Here is a 10,465-nt window from a genome sequence, read left to right on the forward strand (position 1 = left end):
GGACCCCCCTCAGACCCCCAGGACCCCCCTAAGACCCCCCTGAGCCCCCCTCAGACCCCCCAGGACACCCCAGGAATCCCCCCCGGACCTTCCCAAGACCCCCCCGGACCCCCGGGACCCCCCTCAGATACCCCGAACCCCCCGAGCCCCCTTGAGGAGCGCCAGGACCCCCCTGAGGACCCCCGGGACCCCCGGGACCCCCAGAACATCCCCAAGAACCCCCGGACCCCCGGGACCCCCCCCCGATGGGGCAGGCGGAGCCGCCGGGGCTCTGGAGCCGGGGGCGCTGAGAACGCCCCGGGGGCTGCTGCTGGCCGGGGAACTGGTACGCAAACTGGGGATACTGGGGATACTGGGGATACTGGGATGGGATACTGGGGATACTGGGGATACTGGGATGCTGGGAGGGTAAACTGGCATACTGGGGGAACTGGTACGGCAAACTGGGAGAACTGGGAATACTGGGAGAACTGGGGGAGCTGGTACGGCAAACTGGGCAAACGGGGGGAGCTGGTACGGCAAACTGGGGATACTGGGAGAACTGGGAGAGCTGGTATGGCAAACTGGGGATACTGGGGATACTGGGGATACTGGGGGAGCTGGTATGGCAAACTGGGGATACTGGAATACTGGGATGGGATACTGGGGGAGCTGGTACGGCAAACTGGGGATACTGGGGATACTGGGATGGGATACTGGGAGAACTGGGATGGGATACTGGGGGAACTGGGGGAGCTGGGAATACTGGGGATACTGGGATGGGATACTGGGGATACTGGGATGGGATACTGGGGATACTGGGGATGCTGGGATGGGATACTGGGGGAGCTGGTACGGCAAACTGGGCATACTGGGGATACTGGGATGGCAAACTGGGCATACTGGGAGAACTGGTACGGCAAACTGGGCATACTGGGGATACTGGGGATACTGGTACGGCAAACTGGGGATACTGGGGATACTGGGATGGGATACTGGGAATACTGGGGATACTGGGAGGGGATACTGGGGAACTGGTACGGCAAACTGGGCAAACTGGGAATACTGGGAGAACTGGGGGAACTGGTACGGCAAACTGGGCAAACTGGGAATACTGGGAGAACTGGGGGAACTGGGGGAACTGGGGATACTGGGGATACTGTGCATACTGGGATGGGATACTGGTACGGCAAACTGGGCAAACTGGGAATACTGGGGGAGCTGGGAGGGGGTACTGGGAGAGCTGGTACGGCAAACTGGGGATACTGGGGATACTGGGAGAACTGGGAGGGGATACTGGGGGAACTGGGGATACTGGGGGAGCTGGTACGGCAAACTGGGCAAACTGGGAGAACTGGGAAAACTGGGATGGCAAACTGGGCATACTGGGCATACTGGGATGGGATACTGGGGATACTGGGGGAACTGGGAGGGGATACTGGGGGAGCTGGGAGGGATACTGGGCAAACTGGGGATACTGGGGGAGCTGGTACGGCAAACTGGGCAAACTGGGAGAACTGGGAATACTGGGGGATACTGGGATGGTAAACTGGGCATACTGGGGGAACTGGGACAGGGCACTGGGGGAAATGGTATGGGATACTGGGGATACTGGGGATGCTGGGATGGCAAACTGGGGTTACTGGGGTTACTGGGGATACTGGGGATACTGGGAGCACTGGGATGGCAAACTGGGAGCACTGGTGCCATGCAGGGGGTGGTGGCACTCCTGTCCTCCCTGTGCCCCCTGTGTCCCCAGGTGCCATCCAGGGGTGGTGGCGCTGCTGTCCCCTCTCTGTGACCCCTCTGTGACCCCGTGTGTCCCCTGTGTCCCCCCAGGCGCTGTCCGTGGGGGTGGTGGCCCTGCTGTCACCCTTGTGACCCCTGAATGTCCCCAGGCGCTGTCTGGGGGGGTGGTGGCCCTGCTGTCCCCTCTGTGACCCCTCTGTGACCCCTGAATGTCCCCCCAGGCGCTGTCCGGGGGGGTGGTGGCCCTGCTGTCCCCTCTGTGACCCCCATGTGTCCCCTCTGTGTCCCCAGGTGCCATCCATGGGGTGGTGGCCCTGCTGTCCCCTCTGTGTCCCCTCTGTGACCCCGTGTGTCCCCTCTGTATCCCCAGGCGCTGTCCGTGGGTGTGGTGGCCCTGCTGTCCCCCCAGGTGCTGTCCGTGGGGGGTGGTGGCGCTGTTGTCACCCCCGTGTGTCCCCTGTGTCCCCCCAGGCGCTGTCCGTGGGGGTGGTGGCCCTGCTGTGCCCCCCCGCGCCCCCCAGCCTGGCCCCAGCGCTGCTGTCCCCTGTTGTCACCCCTGAATGTCCCCTGTGTCCCCAGGCGCTGTCCGGGGGGTGGTGGCCCTGCTGTCACCCTTGTGACCCCTCTGTGACCCCTGAATGTCCCCTCTGTCCCCTCAGGCGCTGTCCGGGGGGGTGGTGGCCCTGCTGTCCCCTCTGTGACCCCTCTGTGACCCCGTGTGTCCCCTCTGTGTCCCCAGGCGCTGTCCATGGGGGTGGTGGCCCTGCTGTCCCCCCAGGTGCTGTTCAGGGGGTGGTGGCCCTGCTGTCACCCCTGTGTCCCCTCTGTGTCCCCAGGCGCTCTCCGTGGGTGTGGTGGCGCTGCTGTCCCCTCCATGACCCTCTGTGTGTCCCCTTTATGTCCCCAGGCGCTGTCCGTGGGGGTGGTGGCCCTGCTGGCCCCTCTGTGTCCCCTCCATTACCCTGTGTGTCCCTCTGTCCCCAGGTGCCATCCATGGGGTGGTGGCCCTGCTGTCCCCTCCGTGACCCTCTGTGTGTCCCCTCTGTCCCCAGGCGCTCTCCGTGGGGGTGGTGGCCCTGCTGTGCCCCCAGGTGCTGTTCAGGGGGTGGTGGCACTGTTGTCACCCCTGAATGTCCCCTCTGTCCCCAGGCGCTGTCCGTGGGGGTGGTGGCCCTGCTGTCACCCCTGTGACCCCTCTGTGTCCCCTCCATGACCCTCTGTGTGTCCCCTCTGTCCCCAGGTGCCATCCAGGGGGTGGTGGCACTGTTGTCACCCCTGTGTCCCCTCTGTGTGTCCCCTCTGTCCCCAGGCGCTCTCCGTGGGGGTGGTGGCGCTGCTGTCCCCTCTGTGTGTCCCTGTGTCCCCAGGTGCTGTCCGTGGGGGTGGTGGCACTGTTGTCACCCCTGTGTGTCCCTCTGTCCCCAGGTGCTGTCCGTGGGGGTGGTGGCCCTGCTGTGCCCCCCCGCGCCCCCCAGCCTGGCCCCGGCGCTGCTGTCCCCTGTTGTCACCCCTGTGTCCCCTCTGTGTCCCCAGGCGCTGTCCGTGGGGGTGGTGGCCCTGCTGTGCCCCCCCGCGCCCCCCAGCCTGGCCCCGGCGCTGCTGTCCCCTGTGTGACCCCTCTGTGACCCCTGTGTGTCCCTCTGTCCCCAGGCGCTGTCCGTGGGGGTGGTGGCCCTGCTGGCCCCTCTGTGACCCCTCTGTGACCCTGTGTGTGTCCCCTCTGTCCCCCCAGGTGCTGTCCGTGGGGGTGGTGGCCCTGCTGTCCCCTCTGTGACCCCTCTGTGACCCCTGAATGTCCCCTCTGTCCCCAGGCGCTGTCCGTGGGGGTGGTGGCCCTGCTGTGCCCCCCCGCGCCCCCCAGCCTGGCCCCGGCGCTGCTGTCACCCCCATGACCCTGTGTGTCCCTGTGTCCCCAGGTGCTGTCCGGGGGGGGGTGGTGGCACTGTTGTCACCCCTGAATGTCCCCTCTGTCCCCAGGTGCTGTCCGTGGGGGTGGTGGCCCTGCTGTCCCCTCCATGACCCTCTGTGTGTCCCCTTTATGTCCCCAGGCGCTCTCCGTGGGGGTGGTGGCCCTGCTGTCCCCTCTGTGTCCCCTCTGTGACCCTCTGTGTGTCCCTGTGTCCCCAGGTGCTGTCCGTGGGGGTGGTGGCGCTGCTGTGCCCCCCCGCGCCCCCCAGCCTGGCCCCGGCGCTGCTGTCCCCTGTGTGACCCCTCTGTGACCCTGTGTGTGTCCCCTCTGTCCCCAGGCGCTGTCCGTGGGGGTGGTGGCCCTGCTGTCCCCTCTGTGACCCCTCTGTGACCCTCTGTGTGTCCCCTTTATGTCCCCAGGCGCTGTCCGTGGGGGTGGTGGCGCTGCTGTCCCCTCCATGACCCTGTGTGTGTCCCCTCTGTCCCCAGGTGCCATTCAGGGGGTGGTGGCCCTGCTGTCCCCCCCCATGACCCCGTGTGTCCCCTCTGTCCCCAGGCGCTGTCCGTGGGGGTGGTGGCCCTGCTGTGCCCCCAGGTGCTGTTCAGGGGGTGGTGGCACTGTTGTCACCCCTGTGTGTCCCCTCTGTGTCCCCCCAGGTGCTCTCCGTGGGTGTGGTGGCACTGTTGTCACCCCTGAATGTCCCCTCTGTGTCCCCAGGTGCTGTCCGTGGGGGTGGTGGCGCTGCTGTGCCCCCCCGCGCCCCCCAGCCTGGCCCCGGCGCTGCTCCAGACCCTGGCGGGGGCGGCGGCTCTGGGGGGGCTCCTGCTCAGGGACCCCCCCCGGCTGCCCCCGGGCTACGGCACCTGCCTGGTACCCGCGGGGACACACGGGGACAAACTGGGGCAAACGGGGATGAACTGGGGCAGACGGGGACAAACTGGGGCAAACGGGGACAGATGGGGATGAACTGGGACAGATGGGGACAGATGGGGACAGACGGGGACACACGGGGATGAACTGGGACAAATGGGGACAGACGGGGACACACGGGGACAAACGGTGACACACGGGGACGAACTGGGGCAAATGGGGACAAACTGGGACAAACTGGGGCAAATGGGGACAGATGGGGATGAACTGGGAGAGATGGGGCAAATGGGGACAGATGGGGACAGATGGGGACAGACGGGGATGAACTGGGGCAAATGGGGACAGATGGAGACAAATGGGGACAAATGGGGACAAACTGGGACAAACGGGGACAGACGGGGACAGACAGGGAGAAATGGGGACAGACGGGGACAAACCAGGCAAATGGGGACAGACGGGGAAAGACGGGGAAAGACGGGGACAAACTGGGACAGACGGGGATAGACAGAGACAAATGGGGACAGACTGGGACAGATGGGGACAAACGGGGACAGACTGGGACAGATGGCGACAGACAGGGACAAATGGGGACAGACGGGGACAGATGGGGACAGACGGGGACAGATGGGGACAAACGGGGACAGTGGTGGCCCCTCCATGTCCCCGTGTCATCATCCTCACGGGGGCCCCTCCCTGTCCCCTTGCCATGTTCCTGGTGTCCTCCATGGTGGCCCCTCCATGTCCCCTTGCCATGTTCCTGGTGTCCTCCATGGTGGCCCTTTCATGTCCCCTGTCGTGTCCATGGTGGCCCCTCCCTGTCCCCATGATGTCTGCCACGGTGGCCCATCTGGTGTTTCCGTGTCATCCCCATGGTGGCCCCTCCACGTCCCTTTGTCATCACCCCATGGTGTCCTCCGTGGTGGCCCCTCTGTGTTCCCATGTCATCCTCATGGTCCTTCCATGTCCCCTTGTCATGTCCACGGAGGCCCCTCCATGTCCCCGTGGTGGCCCTTCCGTGTCTGTTGTCATCCCCATGGTGTCCTCCATGGTGGCCCTTTCATGTCCCCTTGTCATGTCCATGGTGTCCTCCATGGTGGCCCTTTCATGTCCCCTTGTCATGTCCATGATGTGCCCTCCATGTCCCCTTGTCATCCTCATGGTGGCCTCCATGGTGGCCCTTTCATGTCCCCTTTTCATCACCCCATGGTGTTCTCCATGGTGGCCCTTTCATGTCCCCCTGTCATGTCCATGATGTCCCCTCCATGTCCCCTTGTCATCCCCATGGTGTCCTCCATGGTGGCCCTTTCATGTCCCTTGTCATGTCCTTGGTGTCCCCTCCATGGTGGCCCTTTCATGTCCCCCTGTCATCATGCCATGGTGTCCTCCATGTCCCCCTCTCACCCCCATGGTGTCATCCATGGTGGCCCTTTCATGTCCCCTTGTCATGTCCATGATGTCCCCTCCATGTCCCCTTGTCATGTGCACATGGTGTCCTCCATGGTGGCCCTTTCATGTCCCCTTGTCATGTCCTTGGTGTCCCCTCCATGGTGGCCCTTTCGTGTCCCCTTGTCATCCTCATGGTGGCCTCCATGGTGGCCCCTTCGTGTCCCTTGTCATGTCCTTGGTGGCCTCCATGTCCCCCTCTCACCCCCATGGTGTCATCCATGGTGGCCCTTTCACGTCCCCTTGACCTGTTCCTGGTGTCCTCCATGGTGGCCCTTTCATGTCACCGTGTCATCCTCATGGTGTCCTTCGTAGTGGCCCTTCCATGTCTCTTATCATGTCCATGGTGTCCCCTCCATGGTGTCCCACCCATGTCCCTTTGTCATCACCCCATGATGTCCTCCATGTCCCCTCATCATCCCCGTGGTGTCCTCCATGTTGTCCCCTATGTGTTCCCGTGTCATCCTCATGGTGGCCCCTCCATGTCCCTTGTCATGTCCCTGGTGGCCCCTCCGTGTCCCCTTTTCACCCCCCATGGTGTCCCCTCCATGGTGGCCCATCCATGTCCCGTTGTCATCCCTATGGTGTCCTCCATGGCCCCTCCATGTCTCCATGGTATCCTCCATGGTGGCCCATCCATGTCCCCTTGTCATCCCTATGGTGTCCTCCATGGCCCCTCCATGTCTCCATGGTATCCTCCATGGTGGCCCATCCATGTCCCCTTGTCATCCCTATGGTGTCCTCCATGGCCCCCCCATGTCTCCATGGTATCCTCCATGGTGGCCCATCCATGTCCCCTTGTCATCCCTATGGTGTCCTCCATGGCCCCTCCATGTCTCCACAGTGTCCCCATGGTGGCCCTTTCATGTCCCCTTGTCAACCTTATGGTGGCCTCCATGGTGGCCCTTCCATGGTGTGGCGACTCCATGTCCTTGTGTCATCCTCACGGTGGCCTCCACGGTGGCTTCTCCATATCCCCTTGTCATGTCCATGGTGTCCTTCATGGTGGCCCTTCCATGTCCCCTTTACATGTCCATGATGTTCTCCATGGCGGCCCCTCCCTGTCCCCTTGTCATCCCCATGGTGTCCTCCATGGTGGCCCTTTCATGTCCCCTTGTCATGTCCTTGGTGTCCCCTCCATGGTGGCCCTTTCATGTCCCCCTGTCATCATTCCATGGTGTCCTCCATGTCCCCCTCTCACCCCCATGGTGTCATCCATGGTGGCCCTTTCATGTCCCCTTGTCATGTCCATGATGTCCCCTCCATGTCCCCTTGCCATGTGCACATGGTGTCCTCCATGGTGGCCCTTTCATGTCCCCTTGTCATGTCCTTGGTGTCCCCTCCATGGTGGCCCTTTCGTGTCCCCTTGTCATCCTCATGGTGGCCTCCATGGTGGTCCCTTCGTGTCCCTTGTCATGTCCTTGGTGGCCTCCATGTCCCCCTCTCACCCCCATGGTGTCATCCATGGTGGCCCTTTCATGTCCCCTTGTCATGTCCATGATGTCCCCTCCATGTCTCCTTGCCATGTGCACATGGTGTCCTCCATGGTGGCCCCTCCATGTCCCTTGTCATCCTCGTGGTGTCCCCTCCATGGTGTCCCCACTGTCACCCCCCCGTCCCCCTGGTGTCCCCCATGTCCCCACAGTGTCCCCCCCGCTCTGTCCCCCCAGGACCTTCTCCGGGCCATCAGTGGCACCCTCATCTTCCTCGTGGCGGCCCTGGTGGCCTTGGCCTCGTCCCGCGACGCCCTGGCTGCCACCACCTTCGTGAGTGTCCCCGAGCCCCGCCCCCTCCCCGAGCCCCGCCCCCGAATGACCGGGCCACGCCCCCTTCTGACCAGGCCACGCCCCCTTCCCCTCCCCCCAGACCTTCAGCCTCCTCCTGGCCTTGGTCTTCGCCTTCGACACCTTCGTCACCTTCCGCACGCGGGTGGCACCGGGACAGGGTGAGGGACACCGGGGACACCTGCGGGACCCTGGGGTGGCGCTGGGGACACCTGGGACACCTTTGGGTGGGCTTGGGGACACCTGGGATAGCCGTGGGGACACCTGGGACACCTTTGGGTGGGATTGGGGACACATGGGATAGCCGTGGGGACACCTTTGGGTGGGATCGGGGACAAGCTTGGATGGGATTGGGGACACCTGGGACACCCTGGGGTGGGCTTGGGGACACCTGGGACACCTTTGGGTGGGGTTGGGGACAAGCTTGGATGGGGTTGGGGACACCTGGGACACCCTTGGATGGGGTTGGGGACACCTGGGACACCCTTGGGTGGGGTTGGGGACACCTGGGACACCTTTGGGTGGGATTGGGGACAAGCTTGGATGGGCCTGGGGACACCTGGGACACCCTGGGGTGGGGTTGGGGACACCTGGGACACCTTTGGGTGGGATTGGGGACAAGCTTGGATGGGCTTGGGGACACCTGGGACACATTTGGGTGGGCTTGGGGACACCTGGGGTGTCCGTGGGTGGGGTTGAGGACATCTGGGACACCCTGGGGTGGGCTTGGGGACACTTGAGGGACCCTGGGCTGGGATTGGGGACCCTGGGGTGGACTTGGGGACACCTGGGACACCTTTGGGTGGGGTTGGGGACAAGCTTGGGTGGGGTTGGGGACACCTGGGACACCCTGGGGTGGGCCTGGGGACACCTGGGGTGTCCGTAGGTGGGGTTGAGGACATCTGGGACACCCTGGGGTGGGCTTGGGGACACCTGAGATGTCCATGGGTGGGGTTGAGGACATCTGGGACACCCTGGGGTGGGGTTGGGGACACCTGGGACACCCTTGGATGGGGTTGGGGACACCTGTGGGACCCTGGGGTGGACTTGGGGACACCTGGGACACCCTTGGATGGGGTTGGGGACACCTGTGGGACCCTGGGGTGGGGTTGGGGACACCTGGGACACCTTTGGGTGGGATTGGGGACACCTGGGACACCCTGGGGTGGGCTTGGGGACACCTGGGATAGCCGTGGGGACACCTGGGACACCTTCGGGTGGGGTTGGGGACAAGCTTGGATGGGCTTGGGGACACCTGGGACACCTTTGGGTGGGATTGGGGACACCTGGGATAGCCGTGGGGACACCTGGGACACCTTTGGGTGGGATTGGGGACAAGCTTGGATGGGCTTGGGGACACCTGGGATATCCATGGGTGGGGTTGAGGACACCTGGGACACCCTGGGGTGGGCTTGGGGACACTTGAGGGACCCTGGGCTGGGACTGGGGACCCTGGGGTGGACTTGGGGACACCTGGGACACCTGGGACCCCTCTAGGTGGGATGGGTTCTCCTCCACCATCTCCAACTCTTTCTCCTGCAGACCCCGACATGGAGGGTGGCTGAAGGCCACCGCCCCCACCACTGTCCCGTTGTCCCCCTCTGTCCCCTCTCCACCCGGTCCTGCCCCCCGCCCCACAAATTAAACCTCGTCCCACACCCGGTGCTGCTCAGGGTCGTGTTTTTGGGGTGGGGTGGCCGAGGGGACATTGTGTCCCTTCTGTGGCTCGTTAATGAATTAATTAATTATGGCGTCGGGGTCCCCTTGTCTTGGACAGGGGCGAGGGGGTGTCACTGGTGGGGGGAAGGTCCACTGTGGGGTTGGGAGTCACTCGTGATGATGGGTCCATCATCATCATCATCATTGTGGGTCCATCATGGTGGGTTCATCTCATCATCATTGTGGGTCCATCATGGTGGCGGTGGGTTCATCTCATCATCATTGTGGGTCCATCTTGGCATGGATGGGTTCATCTCATCATCATTGTGGGTCCATCATGGTGGGTTCATCTCATCATCATTGTGGGTCCATCTTGCTGGTGGTGGGTTCATCTCATCATCATTGTGGGTCCATCATGGTGGTGGTGGGTTCATCTCATCATCATTGTGGGTCCATCATGGTGGTGGTGGGTTCATCATGGTGGGTTCATCTCATCATCATTGTGGGTCCATCATGGTGGGTTCATCTCATCATCATTGTGGGTCCATCTTGCTGGCAGTGGGTTCATCTCATCATCCTGGTGGGTCCATCATGGTGGTGGTGGGTTCATCTCATCATCCTGGTGGGTCCATCATGGTGGTGGTGGGTTCATCTCATCATCATTGTGGGTCCATATTGGTGGTGGTGGATTCATCTCATCATTATTGTGGGTCCATCATAGTGGTGGTGAGTTCATCTCATCATCATTGTGGGTCCATATTGGTGGTGGTGGATTCATCTCATCATCATTGTGGGTCCATCATGGTGGCGGTGGGTTCATCTCATCATCATTGTGGGTCCGTCATGGTGGGAGGTCCCCTGTTGTGGTGTGGGGGGGTCCTTCATGGTGCCACATGGTGGGTCCCTCACGGTGGTGGTGGATCCCTCATCACAGGGGCAGGTTGCTCATCATGGTGGTCGCAGGTCACTCATCATGGTGGTCATGGGTCTCATCATGATGGGGAGTCCACTATGGTGGTCAGTCCCTCAAGGTAGGGTGATGGACCTTTCATGGTGGTGGTGGTGGGACCCT

Source organism: Melospiza melodia, unplaced genomic scaffold (assembly GCF_035770615.1).
Source record: "Melospiza melodia melodia isolate bMelMel2 unplaced genomic scaffold, bMelMel2.pri scaffold_302, whole genome shotgun sequence".
In the NCBI taxonomy this organism is placed as follows: domain Eukaryota; kingdom Metazoa; phylum Chordata; class Aves; order Passeriformes; family Passerellidae; genus Melospiza; species Melospiza melodia.